Genomic DNA, 17637 nt, shown 5'->3' with positions numbered 1-17637 from the left:
GCATTTCTAAACGACTTTACAGTAAGTATCAACCAACAGCCACCAGGCAACTTGGAATGAAGCTGAAAACCAAGACTCTGTAATCAGCATATAGAACTGCAGTATGGGATTTGGTGACACAAATACATTCAAAATCATGCTTTATTTACATTTTCTAGAAAATGAAGATAATCCAGTTTCAATGGTCCATTGTGTGTGAATTTTTTCACCATTTTGCTTCCACACTATATCTCCCCCACAAACTAGTGGAAAGTCACATTTTGTTGTATGTGTGTGTCCACTTTGTCTTTTGAACATTTAAATATTTGTCTTGATGTAAGTGCTTATCTAGGAATTTTTATCTGTTACTTAAACATTTTTACATGTAAGCAGTGTTTCACAATTAGAAAGAAAAAAGATTTAACACTGCATACGTGCAATTATTGTTTTCCCAAAATAAGGATTTTTCCCTCAAAACACACTAAATTTCCACTTCAGCAGTTAGAGAAAATTTATATTCATATTGTATTATAGCATTCAGAGAAATATTTATAGAACATTTTATTTCTTCAAAATTGTAAAAAATAAAAAAATATTACACGTTGACAGTAGTTTCAAATTAATGAAGTTACAAAAAGAGATATATTGATAAAAATACATTGATTCTAATGTGCCAGCAAAATGCTCATTTTGAACCTGGCTTTAAAGAATCTACAGTTTTCTGTTCTACAAATTGGTTCTCATTAGGGTTTACATAGTGAAATTTTGGAAAACATGTAATACATGTAATAATGACGCTCTTAATTTAAATAACCAGCCAGAGAAATTCAACCTGTCTCTGCTTAACCTGGCAACAGCCTACTGCTACTGCAATACTACATTAAAGGACATTTCCATCAAAGATGTTGGAACCACACTGTGAAGATTTAACAAAGCCCTGTAGGAAAAGTTGCATACTACAAAATTTAGGGTTTGTGCGATTAATTTAGCATTTAATATTATGCCAAATGTATGACATAATTCTCCATGATTATCACTTAATATTAAAGCTCCATTTATTGAAAGTTTGGCTAAACTCCAACATTCAACATATCTCTTGAAAACCTTGCAAGGCATCATGTTCATGTAACTCTCTTCAGGAACTCAAATTTCTTGGTTAAAGTTTTACTGCAAAAGACTTTTTATTTTCCTTTAATTTCATTTATAAACAATACAGAAACTATGATTTCTGTTCCCGTTGTTGGACTTGAAGGTCCTTAATGCCCAAGGCAACATCTGATACAGATTTAATAGATGTAAGAAGAAAACAACACCCTCACCTACCCATTAGTTTTTATAGAACATCTTCGGTCAAACGTGTTGAAACATGTTTGATTGAAATCAGACATCAGAGCTCTTTGAATGCAGGCCAAGGATTGATCAGTACACGACAAGAAGGTGAAGCCTCGTTGGCAGGTAACCGACCATCACTTTAATACACAAACTGAGCGTGCCTGGCTGTGAAAAAGGTGCCTGATGAATTTCGAAAAATGCACCGCTGCGTGTAGACAACAAAGCTAATTTCCTCTCCAGCTTCTGAACAGGCTTTCCTCCCCTCTGAGCTGCGGGACCACTCCGGTGCCTATTTTTACCACGCAGACCTTCTTTTTGGATAAAACCTTAAATCTTGAGCCAGTCTAAATATCAAACCACAGTTAGTGTGTAATTACATTCTGCTGTCAGTGCAGTCGTATGAGATGAAATGGAGGGGTTTTACTGCAAGCGTGTGTGGAGGAAAATGAAGCGTGTACGTAGTGAAGGGTTGGAATCAGGCGTGTATAGACCAGCGCTGAATACGCGCCAACATGGTAGTCGATGCAGAAGAGGTTGATAATTACAGGCGTACAGAATAGGAATGTGGTCGACTGTGTGTGTGTGTGTGTGTGTGTGTGTGAGCGGGAGAGAGAGAGTGTGTGTGTGACCGATACGGCGGCTTCGGCTTCAGCTACGACTGATGCCAGCTGGACCAGTTTGGCATGTATACAAAGACTCACACACACACACACACACACACACACACACACACACACACACACACACACACACACACACCACAACATACACACAAGTACTAGAAATCACTAGCACAGATGCACAAACTCAGACCAATGTTGATATGTACTACACACACACACACACACACACACACACACACATATACACACACACACAAATGTACTTTTCACGGTACCGAAATATATCGAGCACATGCATTCAAAAATACTAACTCAGGACCACACACACATAAACAAATACCTATTTAGATTTGACACTGCACGCACCTCTGGTGAATACCACGGCCTGCAATGAATCCAAAAATCTTTCCACCACAAAATGCAAAACTTCTTATGAAAAATTTGTACACAATGTAAATGCCAGCATGGAAGGATAGATAATCCTCAGGCTTACCAGCCTCCTTAAAAGTAGCTATCATTTTTGGAGACACAATTTCAATTTTAAGACTTAAAAGGATAAACTGTCAAGAAAACTAGAACAATTTTTACAAAATACAACAAAATGTTTTTGTATTAATTTTTTTTCAGTTTCTTCTTTTTTTTTCTTGTTTTATTTATTTATATTGATCAAATACTTACTTATAGAAGGTAATAATTGCTCATCACTGGAAATAATGATTAATGTAATAATGTAATAATGTCTTGCTATATTACCCCATGCAGCAGACTGTGACAGCACTGAGCAGCTCCTTCAGTGGGAGACTGCGGCACCCACGGTGTGGGACGGAGAGATTTCGCAGGTCTTTCCTCCCCACTGCTGTCAGACTCCATAATAAAGACTTTAACTGATCAAGCACACACATCCATACATATGCAATAATACTAAGTGCAATAATCCTTTCTGTCATCGTTGTATTTTTACTTAGTTGTATATAGTATTTGTATTTGTATTCTATTTTTATCTTATTGTATATTTATTTTATTTTATTCTACTGTATATAGTATTTTATTTTATTCTATTCTGTACAGTTGTGTACTGTATTTATTCTTATTGTATTCTAATTTTTGCCTCATAACTTTTGCACTGTCCACTTCCTGCTGTGACAAAACAAATTTCCCAAGTGTGGGACTAATAAAGGTTATCTTATTATACGACTATGTGGTTATAGGTCCAAACTGCCAGGCGATAAAGACACTTGTCTGTTTGAAGGCCCCCCAAATTTTGTATAATAGAAAGAGAGGCCAGCATAAAAGGTTCCAGCCCTCAGTCTTTTTGCATTACCTCTGTCCGTTTGAGGGCCATTAAAATGGATGAGTGCCAGTGTTGGCATGAGTTTTGTCTCCTCTGGCACTAAATTAAATACCTACTGGAGCACCATTTTATTTATGTATACAACTACCTATATATAAACTTATGTGCATGCTGTGAATAGGGCAATAGGTATGTACCCTATCTACGGATACACTCACACACAAGCGGTGCTAAATAATTAGGTAATCCCACAAGACTTGGCCTATAGCAATATTTCCATGCATCTATCTCCTTTTAGTCTTTTAGGTTTATTGGAATTGTCAAAAGCTACAGCAAAAAAAAAAAAAAAAGAAAAAAAGAAAAAAAAATAGATTTTTTTTGTCTTTTTGTGCATCATCAACTGGCAAAAATGTAGATTCATGTGTGCCTTCCGATATGTTAGTATTTCGATTGACAGCTTTTCCACGTCTGCACACACTCTTTAAGCTGTGGTAAATAATATGCTGTAAGGTGCATCTTTGTTTTCTTAAAAATGAAATATTATTATTTAGAGCTTATACCTTTGTCAAAACATAAAAAGTTGATGCAAATTAGATGATTTTACAATTGAGCAATTTCTATAATCCAGTAAATACAAGAATGTATCAATTAACAGTGACCCCAATGCAGACGCTACAACAAATGCGACAAAAATAGATTCTGAATTGAGGCTTTCACAACCGCACAACCCCGATCTGTCCCTTTTGTCTCAACATGCTGACCTTTTCACCTCCACCACCTCTGCAGGCTGAGCTCATGTATTACACACACAAACAAAAATCCTTGGTATTTTAATTTGGCTGTAAAAGAAAGAGCAGTATTAAAAAAAAGGAAGAAGGAGCGAGAGAGAGAGAGAGAGAGATGGAGGGAGGGAGGCAGGGATGGAGTAAACAGGATGGGAAGGGTCAGCCTTCCAGATCACACACCCTGTCACAGTATACCATGAATGGGCACACACACACACACACACACACACACACACACACACACACACACAGAGAAGCATTTCATTTCACTGCCTTGAACTGGAAAAAGATTTCTGAACCAAAGAGTCTATTACTTGATAAAACGAGGAGAGTTTATTAATATATAAAGCCGTCACAACACAAAGTAAGTCTTAATTAAATGCTTTTTAAAGTGGATTTTGTTAAAGAGGCCTTTTGAGATATAACTGGTATAAAACTTCTTCTCCTCAACTGATTTGTTTTTCATTTTGCAGCAGATGAAGGGCCTCCTTTGATATATTTTTATGGACGTGAGAAAAAAATATACAAAAATCAGGAAAAAATGTAAAAAAAATTCTTAAAAGACCAAAATGTATTTAATCGGCTCCATTTTTATTTTCTCTCATTTCTGGTATCAAGTAAGGCTTTTTATAAACAAATATATTTTCCCATGATAAGGTTTCAAATTCCGCATTCCTTTGTTTATTTGAAACATAGAAAATACAGTTACACAATTAAAAAATATATTGTTCATCTCTGTGATGCACATTTTAATCACCTTTTGGTTCAACCTTTGTCTCTTGAGGAAAAAAAAACATAACTTAACTAATCTTGCTGTTTTTTTTTAACTTAGAAAATGTAAAGTACTTCAGTTAACTTTTTTGATAATCTCAGATAAATCAGGCAAATGAATCCACTTTTTAAAACAGTCCATTTGATCTGATAACAGTCTCCTTATTTCAAGTCCTTAAAACCACATAAGCCCTCCTCTTCAAAAGCTTTTTCATAGTTAAAAATACAGATTTCATGAAAACCCTTTTTGACTCAGTAGGGTTCTCGAACAACGTCATTTTAGGGTTTAGGAGATCAGTCTTGAAAGACCCTATAGAAGACTGTTAAGAGCTCTGTCAACCTCTAACAATCAATGGCTGTTCAGACATTGTATTTTGTTTGTGCAGAGACAAACTAACCTTATTGTTCCTTCCTTCGTGAACCATGGAAGTCTTTTTTTTTTCTATAAAGCTGAGTTGATCTCACTTCTAGGCTTCTAGGACTCTAGGATGTTCAGAGTTTTAGTTAAATGTAAGACTGAAGCCGCATAATATCCATAAAAACTCAGATTTGGGGTTCTTAAAAGATATCCCAGTGCGATAAACATGTTTTTAATGCTTCCTGTCTTCCTGTTTCTTAAATTGTCCAATAAACCAATCTTTATATTTCAACTTGTTGCTGCTTTCTCTTCTTCTTTGTGCAAACACTTCATTTTTGTGGAATATAATAACGTAAGAAAGCTTGCTTAAAGCTTACTCAAATTCTACAAATCTCTGATACATCTTAATGACTGGAGGAGCTCTCACATAAAAGGTTTGGGGGAATTAGGCTTAATGAAAACACCTTTCTAATTGTTTCACAAACCCTCAAACAAGTATTCTTCAGGCTTTCAAGTTCCATCAAGAGCTTCTTTGCTGATGAGTAACCATGGAACTTTTGCTTTCCCCAGATACTCTGACAGTGACAGTCATCTCTTTTTGTCCCTAGTGTGTCAGAAAAATTCAAAAACAGTCTCAAATCTTTAAAGAACCCATCAAAGAAGATTTCAGAAGATGCCTTCACGCACAGACCTCTGCGTTTCTCTTAGGAACCCCAAAGACATTTAGTTTCCCGAGAAAACAAAACTAAAGATTGTTGGCTGTGAGAAGGAAGTAAAGATACTGGCATTTGTTAGATTATGCTGGCTGCAGAGGTACAAAAGGTGGCAAAGTCAGTCCACTCCGCTGTATGAAAGCCCATAGAGAAGTCGGTGAGGCAGCAAGACCAAATCCCTGCTAATCCACAATGCACAGAGACTGAGGCGAAGTACAAATCAGCTCCATTACAAACTGAGAGCCAACAGTAACCGGGAAGCTTGTCTGGGGTATTAGCTATAATGACACAGCTTGTTAACAGGCCCTTAACTGAACTTACTCATAGTCACCTAGGCTCGATTCAGATTTTGAGAGTCTGCCTCATCAGTGCCTCAGTCCTTGTATAAAGACCAGTTCCCATTATTTTCACTTTACATGACATCAAACTGCCAGGTTTTTAAAAGGACAGGTCATCACAAAATCAAATTTACATAATTTTCCTCTGGCCTGTAGAGCTATTTATCCATCCAGATTATTTTGGTGTGTATTTGGTGTATTTGAGATAGGTGGTTGTTTTGTAGTGCTCAAGACAACCAAAATATATCTTTGAAAAATTCTGTCACAAAAATCAATAATCCTGTTTATGTAGGAACTATTTTCTTTATATGCTAAGTGTCAGCTAATATAAAACGATAAAGTTGCATATATATATATAGCATTATTTCTACTTGCTTGAAGCAAACAGAAAAAAGTGCCAGGACAAGAGTAACGATTGATACACAAAAGTGATAAAAAAAAATTTGTAGTTTTAAAGTTTCAAAGTCTTCATTTACATTCACTGGCACAAACTCGGTATAACATCTGAAATGACTTGTACTACAGTAGATAAGCAGATATAGATCTTTATCGAGGTTCATTAAAGTGTTGCCAAACTCTGTCCTCAGCAGAGATGGGCAGTAATGCGTAATCCGATTACTTTTTTCAAGTAACGAGTAAAGTAAGGGATTACTATTGCAAAAAAGGTAATTAGATTACTATTAATTTCCTGTAAGCATGCTGCGTTACTGCGTTATTAAAACCGTGATTCTTTTGCGAAAGTGTCTCATGACAATGACGTAAGCGAGTGCAACGTTCGTGGCAACAGCTGTGTGCAGATCAACAACGGATAATATAATGAGTGCGGGAGAGAGTATGAGCGTGCAGCGTTTAAAGCGTGGAAGTACTGACCTTACTTTGAGTTTGATTCCGTAAAAAGTGACAAAAACATTAGTGTCCGCTGTTTGAAGAAAACTTCTTTTTACAGCAAAAAAACCCCCTAAACTTCCGCACAAGCACCGAGTGCGCTACCACGCAATGTGAAATTCACAGAGAAACTCGCGGATTCTTCCACTGACTGCTGCGACACACCTGCACCAGGGCAAATCTCCGCCTGCCCCACTCCTGCTAAACAGGTAAAAATAGAGCTACAGGACCATTGATCCTTTGATTTTATTTATGTTCTGCTGTGTTTTACTTGCATCTATTTGAAAGACTGAGTGTAAACACAAAAAATATTTTATTTCATGTGCTGGAATGTGCAGAAAATAGGTTTAAATGTTAAACAAATTTCTTCCAGTCAGAGAATGTTGCATAGAATTTAATTTTTGCTTGATGCATAAAGTTAAAAGATTAAAACTAATAAAACAAGTTTTAAAAAGAGACTTTTCCATTTGATTAGATTTTATATGATTGATTATGCAGAAAAAGTAGAACTGGGATTGAAGCGATTGAAGATCTTGCTTCGTTACCTATTCAGGGTGTAAATCATGTTTTTAAAAAGTAACTAAGTAACTAAGTAACTAATTAACTAATTACTTTCAAAAATAAGTAATCAGTAAAGTAACGGGATTATTTTTTGGGGGAAGTAATCAGTAATTAGTTACTGATTACTTTTTTCAAGTAACTTGACCAACACTGGTCCTCAGGGGCATTCAGAAAGTCAGGCACACTGCAAGAGTCAATATCTAAAGTATACAGCACTTTACATTTAGCTAGTTTATAACACCTGTGTCTTTCATGTTGAATAGATGATAGGTATGTATATCTCAGGACACTGACACTTGACAACCCCCAAGAACAGCGTTGGGTTATGCAATACTTTTGGCATACTTGTTAAATTTACTTTGTGGATCAAAGCACAAATGTCCTGAAAAGTTACTTTTTCCCTATAAAAGCTAATTGGAAAAGGATTTGGGAGTCATGTAGTTGGTGTGACTGAGAAGATGTTAACTAAGTAATTAAAGTTTCTGCAAGCATATAAATACATCTGACAAATTACCTTTTGTCATGTCACAGCTTTGCAAATTCAAGAAGAAAAAGACCTGTAAAATATGAAATACTTACCATAAATCAATGACAGTCTACACCTGCTATAGTGTAAAAGTAATGATTTCGACAGGATTCTAGCCTCTGTGAAGCCACAGATGCTTCTTGCATCCAGACATAGGTCAAGGCACATCTTAATAGTTTTTGACACATGTGAGAAACTTGTCTTCAGGGCTTTCTGCCCCCCAAAAGTTTTCTAATACATCTAACATTTATGAGAAGATCAATACAAAGTTTTGGTTTTACACGCAACACAAAAACATCATCTCCCAGATGAAATGGATCCATTCATCCACCACAGCTTGCACTTTACACTGGCCTTGTCACTCTTTACATCTATGTATTTCTGTTTAGAAGTGTTGCTGTCAGAAAGCCTTTCTCAGGGAGAGCTCTGAAAGCAAACGTCTCCCAATGCAATCTTTTTTTCCTCAAACTTTCACTGTGATCGGTCCATTGCAATGGAACAATAATGATGATGTTACAGGAAGAATACCAACATGATATCACATACACCGCAAAAACATCTGAACATGTAATGCAGGAAGCTTGGAACATTTTTACTTCCTGTGGCCAATGTTTAAAACTACTGGTGGTAAAGAGCTCATTCACTTCTAATAAGAGACAGAAAGGAAGAGCAAGTCCGAGACAAAGCAATCCACTCTACATCTTCAGATCAGTATAAGGCTACTGTGTAAATGAGGGTTTGCATTTTCTTCTTCATTAATTAGCTCTGCTATGTTAATGTTAATCTTAATTACTTTAATAAAGTTTCATTAACTGCAGCACAACAAACAAAGTGATAACATCAGTTCCTGTGTAAGCAGCAATAACTGCAACCACAGTGAAGAGAGAGCGCAGAGCCACAGAGCCGTTTTCCTGTCAGTCACTGGAATCAGCTGTTAGAGGAGAGAAGAGGCGCTTTTCTCTGTTTTCATTCTGCACGCTCCATCGTGTCCGTCACATCTGACAGCTACTACTCTTCCTTTCTGATTCAGCAGGCAGCAAAAGATGAAAACCGCAAGATGGAGTTGTTGAAGGAGTCACCGTCGGGGTCTTGACTCTTTCTTTCAGAGGTTGAGAGAGACGTCAAGTCTTTTTCTGCGTGAAAGGAAACACTCAGAAGACATGATCTCCTCTGACACCCATATAATGGGTCCATTTTAATAAAGTATGTGACTAATAGCGCGATTTGACGAGGATGGCAAAGATGAGATGAGAGGAAAGAAAGAGGAGAGATAGAGAGGTGGTGGGGGGGATGAAGATGGATAGAAGAAGGGTTAAACTCCCTCTTCCTGCGAATGAGTGTGTGTGTGTGTGTGTGTGTGTGTGTGTGTGTGTGTGTGTGTGTGTGTGTGTGATGGGGGAGGGTTGGACTGTGCAGACATGAATCATTCTGAGCGATTCAAGCGTTTCCATGACACCACCGGGCACCGGTCCAGAAGTTTCTACAAAGTCTGAAAGGTAGTGACACACACACAGACACGTACACACACACACAATCGCACACTCCAACAGACACTCTGAAACCACGCAAACCACACTGCCAGCTCTGAATTTGAAGCCATCTACACACCTATTTATTCATGGTGTTGTCTTCCAGTGTAAAGCGTAACATTTTTCAGGGGGGAGATCAACATTAATTTAACAGATGATGGTCGATGAGTAACAGACAATCCCCCCCCGACTCACACACACACACACACACACACACACACCGCCACCCTTCAATCCCAGCAGGCATTGATGCTTTGGCACCACAGCGAGCGAATACATCAAACAACAGATGAACGTATACGAGCGACGAGAACGACTTGAGAGACGCAGCATCGAGTCTGCATCTGTTGGTATCTACCTTCAGCCATAGCGGAACAGATCAGACTGCTGATTGGAGTCTGGATTCACTGTTTTATATGTGTGTGCTTCCTTACTATAGAGAAGAGAGAGAAGTTAGATCCAGAAAAATATGTTGGGAATTTACAAGGAAAAAAAATCAGTTGTTAGTATTCGAATTGTTATTTAATGCTGTACTTCATGTCTTTGTTTACTCTTGGACTCTGTTAGAGCAGGTCTGCATGTCTAAGTATTCACAGTAAACCTTATTCATCCTATATTGGGCCTTGGTGCAAGCCCCGTGTTCATCCACTGTCTCTGTCTATCAGGCTTTCCCTTCCCTCTTATCTGATTGGCTGAATCCTGTTAAACAGAAGGTGTAAACAGCAGGTGGGTGGAGCTTCTGAGAGGTTTCATATTGGGTATTTTTGCTCTCAGTGACATCATACAGAGTCACGAGCTGTCTGAAATCTAACATTTAGAGGAGTCTGAAGCCATGGATGTTGCTGCGAGTACAGATATGATGAATTGGATATTTCACAGAGAATTAAATTCCCACGTGTTCACAAAGGTCTGTGAGCAAGAGGAAAGCAAGAACAGTCTATGTCACAATACTGCACTTTACGTCCTTTTCATAATCAGAAGATGCTTACAGCATGTGTCTGTCTGTCTATCTATCATAATGTTGCTGCAGGGTTCTTAGAGATATGTTTCTGTCTTGATTTAATGTGTGAAAATGTAAATGCTAAAGGGAATTTGTAGCTTTTTGGTAGGTTGTCTCCATTCGTCCAGATGTTCATCACACAGCTCTAAGAGGTTCCCCTGCTGATTCACTGTGTGAACCTCAATTTTATTAATACATTTACATTTATGAATCAAAGTAATTTCCACCATGAATTACAAAAATAATTTAAAACTCCCTGTGAAGACTTTCTACAGTATCCAGTACCACTGACACATCTGGTATCACATCAAACTAAATAGCATAAAAAGTGGAGGAATTTAGGGAGTTGTGTTTATCTTAGCTGTGGTTAGATCTCTTGTACTGATAGACAGAACCACATAGATTAGGTCTAGCCACTTTACCACAGCATTACGCTGCGTGCACTGACGCACTGCTGCAGTGAGCAGAGGTGACCATTGAGGGATCTCTGCACATGAATCGGTGGGGTAAAAGTAACTTTTTTTTAAAGAAAGTTGCTGCTGTGTGTACAACACATGATTTCAAAACACGAAACCTGCATGAGCAACCCACACACGGCTCATATAAAAACAAACGCACAGTTTCAACGGTGAAACAGCGCTCATCACAAAAGAACTTGAATTACTAACACAAAGTTTACAAGCTGAACAAAATCCTGTGTTTCTTCCTGCCACCAAAAACACACATTTAAAAAAATAGCAAAAAAACCAAAAACCTTCCACAAGTCCTGTGTTTTAAAACCATCTGGTAATAACTAGAGATGGCACGATACCACTTTTTTATGTCCGATACCGATACCGATATCATAAATTTGGATATCTGCCGATACCGATATGAATCCGATATAGTGTTTTTTAATCAACAAAAGTGTTTTTTAAAATATCTTGCTGCATTTTGCAAGTCTGCAAGTTCATACTCAAGTTTAAAACAACAACTACACTAAAGCTATTCTGTTATACCTGTATACAAAAAATATATTTCATAGTTCAGCAATACTGATCAATCTAATAAACTTAAACCTACACCATCCTCCCTATTCTGGTATTTTAAAGAGTACTTAGTGTAAATATTAAGCAACCTAACTAATAGGGTTCTAACTCCCAGCAACAACAAAAATAAATAAATAAAAAATAGGGAACCACCCCTTACGCGCCACCTCATGATGCTTAATCGACGTAATCAACCTTAATTTGATGCAGTGTGAAAAAAAATGCACAGAAATCAATTATTTTTCAAGAAATATTAAATAGATTCAACATCTTTCTTCAACAAAATTGCAGACTGCACAGATGGTACCTTCCCAAAGTAAAGAGTACTATAGCTTACTAGGGTATATATATTAGACTTAATAGTCACTATATACAGTAATTGACTTCTATTCATTTTACATCAGATTAAAACTTTGGGTGAAAGATTCGGATAATTATTTATTAAAAGCTTTTATTTATTAGACATTTTAAATGAGAATAAGAAAGAAAAGTGTGTCTTTGTGCCCCCTTTTCCCTGTTAATGCCCTATCGGCCCCCCTGGCTAAACTTTGCTAGATCCGCCCCTGCACAGTTACCAGCCGTCAGCTACGTAGAAAAAGATCCTCGAGTAGAAAGTAAGATTAAATAAATTCTAACAACAGCTTATCAAGCTTAAACGTTCTGCTGTTGTTCAGCCGCTGGTTTCCTCTTTCTGGTGCAAAGTGGGCCAAAAACAAACAAGAGAGACGGACTCCTGACAGAAAAGCCGATCAGCTGATCATTAAGCAGTTTCATGATTGAAGTAGCAGCCGGAGAGCGAGAGGCAGTCGCTCGTTAAGCTTAACGCAGGAATGCTTTACATTCAGAGATGGACTTACACACTTGCTTTACTTCTCTCGGGATAACTTTGTCGGAGATGAAATGCCGGGTTGCTAGCGAAGCTCCACATGCTATCCAGACCACCGACAGGTCCCGCATGCCACAGCCGCTCTATCACGTGATGCCTACTGCTCCGACGTGCTAACGTTCTGAGGTGAGTTACGGCGTGTTGCAAGTTTTGTGAGGTGCTTTCGTGATATTTAATGGATCGGATTACATTTTTTATTTTTCTCCGATATCCGATCCAGTAATTTAGGTCAGTATCGGACCGATACCGATACGTAATATCGGATCGGTCCATCTCTAGTAATAACATATTACTGAACCAATGAAACCAATATTTATTACCAAAATAATACAGTCTCATGTGACTTTTTCTCTTTAATGCTTCTATAAATAATGTTCCTAATTCAAAGTTGCCTGGCATGTGTCCCTCCTCCTCTAGCCTCCATAATAATTTTAAGCATTTTAAGTTTGCAAAACTATCCTTCACTCACTGCCCTTTATACACCTGACTGACTCCGCCTCCACTAACAGGTGGAGTGTGGCATTTGTATACAGCATTGGGTAATACTAGTTTTAAAAGTATTGCCATCAAAAGAAGAAATAAACACCTGTTTGAACTCACTGCATGTAATCTGCTATTAGTAGCACCTCTCCACTCATTGCCTGCTGACTTTCCTTGGAGGGATAAATTTAACCAAACTGAAAGCTAACCATTGCAGTTTCTCAGCAATTGTACCAGCAACCATGTCATCATAAAACAGTGGAGAGTAAATATGGTGCATTAGATAAGAAACCTTGCTTTTGAGTTTTGCTGATCTTTTATAAAGGAAAGCAGCATGTAAAATCAAATTAATTATAATATAGACCACAATCACATATTTACCTCAAAGGGATTGTGATTCAAACACAAGAGTCTCCACAGCACACATGGTACACTATGGCACTGGGACATAGCCAAAGAAGCTCTGCTGGGAACCATTTACCTCCACTTATTGGAACTTGTTTTTAGTTTAGCAACAAGGCGACTTAAGTAACTTGTGAAAGAAGGTAAATTTAATGTGTCTGATCATTTTAAGAGCATCACAATTTAAAGTAAAAAGAATTTCTTGGTCTATGACCACTGATGTTTTCAGAGTCGGTGGGTTTGTGCGACCGTGCAGACAGACTGAAAATTCAGCTGCAGCTATCACACTTGCTCCCTGTTCATGTGAATGAGACCCAAAGAACAGGTCCCCCTCCCTTGTAACCAAACAGCCTTCATTGTCCAAAGCCCCCACCCCACGCTCATTGCATCCAAACACCCTCGCTCACCCCTCCTCCACCCTGGAATCAATAGACAAACAACACAAACAACAACGAGGCGACGAACAGGGCGACGCCACCAAACTGTCCAAACAGCAGGACTTTAACACAACTATTCAGATGAATGCTCCATGAGCAGCACGCTCTACAGGCAGCACGCTGTGTATATGACGTAGCGATAAATACGTTCACAGAGAAGGGCAAAAATTTTTTTCCATCCTTTCATGATTTCATTTGACTTCAGTTTCAAAAATTTCTTCTACAAAGCTTCGAAACGTCGTCGATTTGCAGCAAAATGTGGATATGCGGCGCGAGTGCGTCGCGGTGTGTTTTCTCTATGTGTGTGTGTGTGCGTGTTGGGCTCAGACAAAACAGGGCTGCTGAAATGCGGCAGGCACTGCAGATTTTTGTTGGCTGGCTGACAACGCCGTGCCGGTGCCAAGCCCCGACGGCGGAAACGACTAAAAGACGCATAAGGCTGGCATTAGAGCCCCAAATCCCCCCCCCCCCCCCAATCCCTCCTTCTCTTTTCTCCTTCTCTTTTCTCGCTCCGTGGCACGGCGTTTACTTTGGTCCGGGTCTGACTCGATTTGGCAACGTTCACATTGCCATCCGTGAGTTTATCAATCTGTCTTCATTTCGCTCTGATTGTATGGGAGGATGGAGGTAGAAACATGGCACCTGAACACAGCAGGAGGTGTACAGTAGGTAGACTGCCGCGTTGATGTGGCGTTTGCCTTTTTTGGACATAATCTTTTTTTTTTACAGTTTAACCTCCCCTCTTGCTTTTCGTGTCACCGAATGTTAAATTTGAAGGGCTTTAATTTTTTTCGGGGTTTCTAGTTTCCTTGCCATATCTGCTGTCTTTGTCTTGAGGATTTTGGGCAGCACTTCCACAAATACCTCGGACACAAAAGCATCTGGAGTTACATCCACGAGGCACTGAGCCCATGTTCCTCCTAAAACCTAAAACAAATGAAGAAAACAACACACTCCAATTATGCTCCCAAGACAATAAAACACAGCAAAAGAGAGGGAAAAAAATCTCCTGTAAAACATTCAGGATTACCAACAACTAAAAGCTTGATTCTGTGTTTGGAGTCCATTATTGATAGAACAATATTTAGCTGCGGAGTAAACAAAGGTGGGATGCTCCAGTCGTAGCTGTAAATTGTGTTTGTGCATTGTTCGGCAGACAGATGACGACTGCTAATGTTGAATTAAAAAGGTTCTTAGAGGTGGATTTAACACGTTTCCTCTTGTCTTCGGGGTTGAGACGGAAGGCGAATGACGTGGGGAGACAAAGAGAGAGGTAGCAAGGAGAGAAAAAGTGTGAAATTCTGAATTAGCAGCACAATATGGAAGTATTAAAGTGCAGCACAATGAGAAGTGAGAGCTAGACAGCAGAGAGCTGTTCGCTGACACCAACTAAATAAAGACGCTGTGTTCAGGCTCGCAAGGTTTTTACGTGTCAAGCAGAAAAAGGCCGGGAAACAAACCGGCTGTGAAACGCGGACACGGCTGGTTTTTTATGGTACAAAAATACATGTACGTGTTTCCTGACCTGACACTTTACTCTCGCACTGCAATATTCAAATGTGTCATCCATGTTCATGCGGGTTGCACCTTTTTCAGCTCCCACTCTGTCTATTTACAGGATGTCTTATGCCTTTGAATTGCTAGATTCTGGCCTTGTTTACTGTAACAAGTAAAAATAATTCTTTAGAAATTGTTTGTTTTATGTGTTCATGTCCAAAGGTCCTCTTTGTCCTCTCTTCAAAGAAAGAAAGAACCACATAGGTTGTTTGTGCAAGGTCTTAAATTAAGCCACTGGTGTGAATAATTCCAGTGGAGCGTTTTATTGTGTGGGTATCCCTTTGAATTTCTCACCTTAGGGTAATGAGGTTTGATGCGTTTCAGTTAGCATGCTTTGTAGAAAACTTAAAAATCTTACAATTTAACAACATATGTTTAGGGTTACTGCTCATCATTGACAAAGAAACTAACAATAACCAAGCACTTAGTGAAAACAAAGTAAAGTGAAGGGGGAAAGCAACAGTGAACTAATACCAAGTAGAAATAGTTATACACAGTAAAGTCATGCTCATCATCTAATCAGGCAATAGGGAAAGCAACTGATATGGTCAGATCAGAATGACCGAAATACAAAACATCTTAATGCCAAAACCTGATGCTGAATGACGATGTTGTTCTTTTTTTTTTTCATACTTCTATTTAATTTCTACATTGAAAACGCCCTTGGAGTGCCCTTCATGCTTTGATGGTTGCAAGCAGGACTGTCAGTCCCTGTGAACCCGACCCGGAGCGTCATTTTGAACCAATATTTGGTAACATTTGGGCAATTAGCAGGTTGTGTTTGCAGTGTAGCCCAGAGGATGTAACTGATGCACATACTGATACAGAAAGCATCCAAGCATCATTAAAAATTAGCAATCATATTTGTAAAATCTATCTGCTTTTTAATTTTCAAGTATTTTTTTGTAGAATAAGAATAGAATAAACTTTGCACACATTTGACAGAATAACAATCCTTTAAAAGCTGAACAAAATTAAGCTAATGTTTCTAAGGATTGTTTTGAAACCGTGGCGGTGTCTTCCTCTGCCTGGTTCAACCTCCCTGTCTCTCTCCCTGTGGGAAGCGAGGAGGAGGGGCAACCCCAGAGAGACGGATAGCGGGTCAGGTGCTGTCAGACTGGAGAGGCCAAAGGTCAAAGGATCCTGGGGTTCAGCATCGCACACTGATTTTCTCCTGTCACTGTCATGGCTGTCGGTCTCTGATGAGTTCTAGTCCTTTCCTTCTTTCTTCTCCACCCTGTACAGATATTTTAAATTCTCTTTCATCAGTTTTGCTTCATCTTTCTCTCGCTTCCTAATTTTTTCTTCTGTCATTTAAATCCATTTTGCTTCCTTTTTCCACAATTATCTGGCAGAGCTGGGTACAGAAAATCTTTTATCTACGGAAAAAAGTAAACTTAAAAAGAAATGTAAAACCTTATAAATGGGTCATATCTGTTTAGTGCCTATGTTTGGGCAGCTCACGTTCTGATTTTATGAAGCCCAAAAAGAAGGTTTGAACTGACTTCACAGATCTGCTGGGTTCCTGATAAACTGAACCAACACTGCACTGAGAGGCAAAGACTAATTTCTATTAGGCAACAGGAACTGGCAGGGTTCTAATGTAAAACTTACTCTGACAGAGCTGAAAGTTTATTCATATCCACTCAGATCTGCTATAGCGATCTCCCGACTTTACAAATTTCGGATTTTTTCCTCACTTTCCACCATATTTTTCTTTTCCTCCCCCATTCTTGCTCTCTTGCCATCACTGACAGACCTCTTCCTCCACCCTGATTCCAGACTTAATGCCTGTATTTAGACAAATGTGACAGCATCTGAACACCTGGCTGGCTGTAATATGAGGGGTAGCCTACTGCTGTCGGTGTGGGAGCCGCATCACAGCGCTGATGTGCTCTGTGTGATTTCAGCATGACCACCTGGCTGCAAAATAATGACATATCTGCTCCCACACACTGTTCGGGAGACCATGATCAGAGCGGCTCTGTCGCAGCAGGGCAGACCCCACCTGACATCACACGGCGACGGAGGGGAGAAGAGGGTGGAAATGGATGGACAGCAGGAGAATGGACGGGGACGGAGGAGAGAGGAGCCATCTGAGCGCCAGCGTCACCTGGTTTCCACAGCAATTTGTTAACAAACAATATTTTTGCACA

General features: G+C 38.9%; 1 protein-coding gene across 4 annotated transcripts in view; it reads right to left on the bottom strand.

The window, feature by feature from the left end:
- The window catches only part of tcf4 (transcription factor 4), a 255612-nt gene that overhangs the window by 130994 nt on the left and 106981 nt on the right, over positions 1-17637 (bottom strand). The window lies entirely within an intron of this gene.

This window comes from Diplotaxodon limnothrissa, linkage group LG7, assembly GCF_057381915.1.
Source record: "Diplotaxodon limnothrissa isolate DT_005_m linkage group LG7, D_limnothrissa_male_GT1.1, whole genome shotgun sequence".
Taxonomy (NCBI): Eukaryota; Metazoa; Chordata; class Actinopteri; order Cichliformes; family Cichlidae; genus Diplotaxodon; species Diplotaxodon limnothrissa.
Note: the sequence above shows the minus strand (reverse complement) of the source record. Positions and strands in the feature narration are given on the sequence as shown.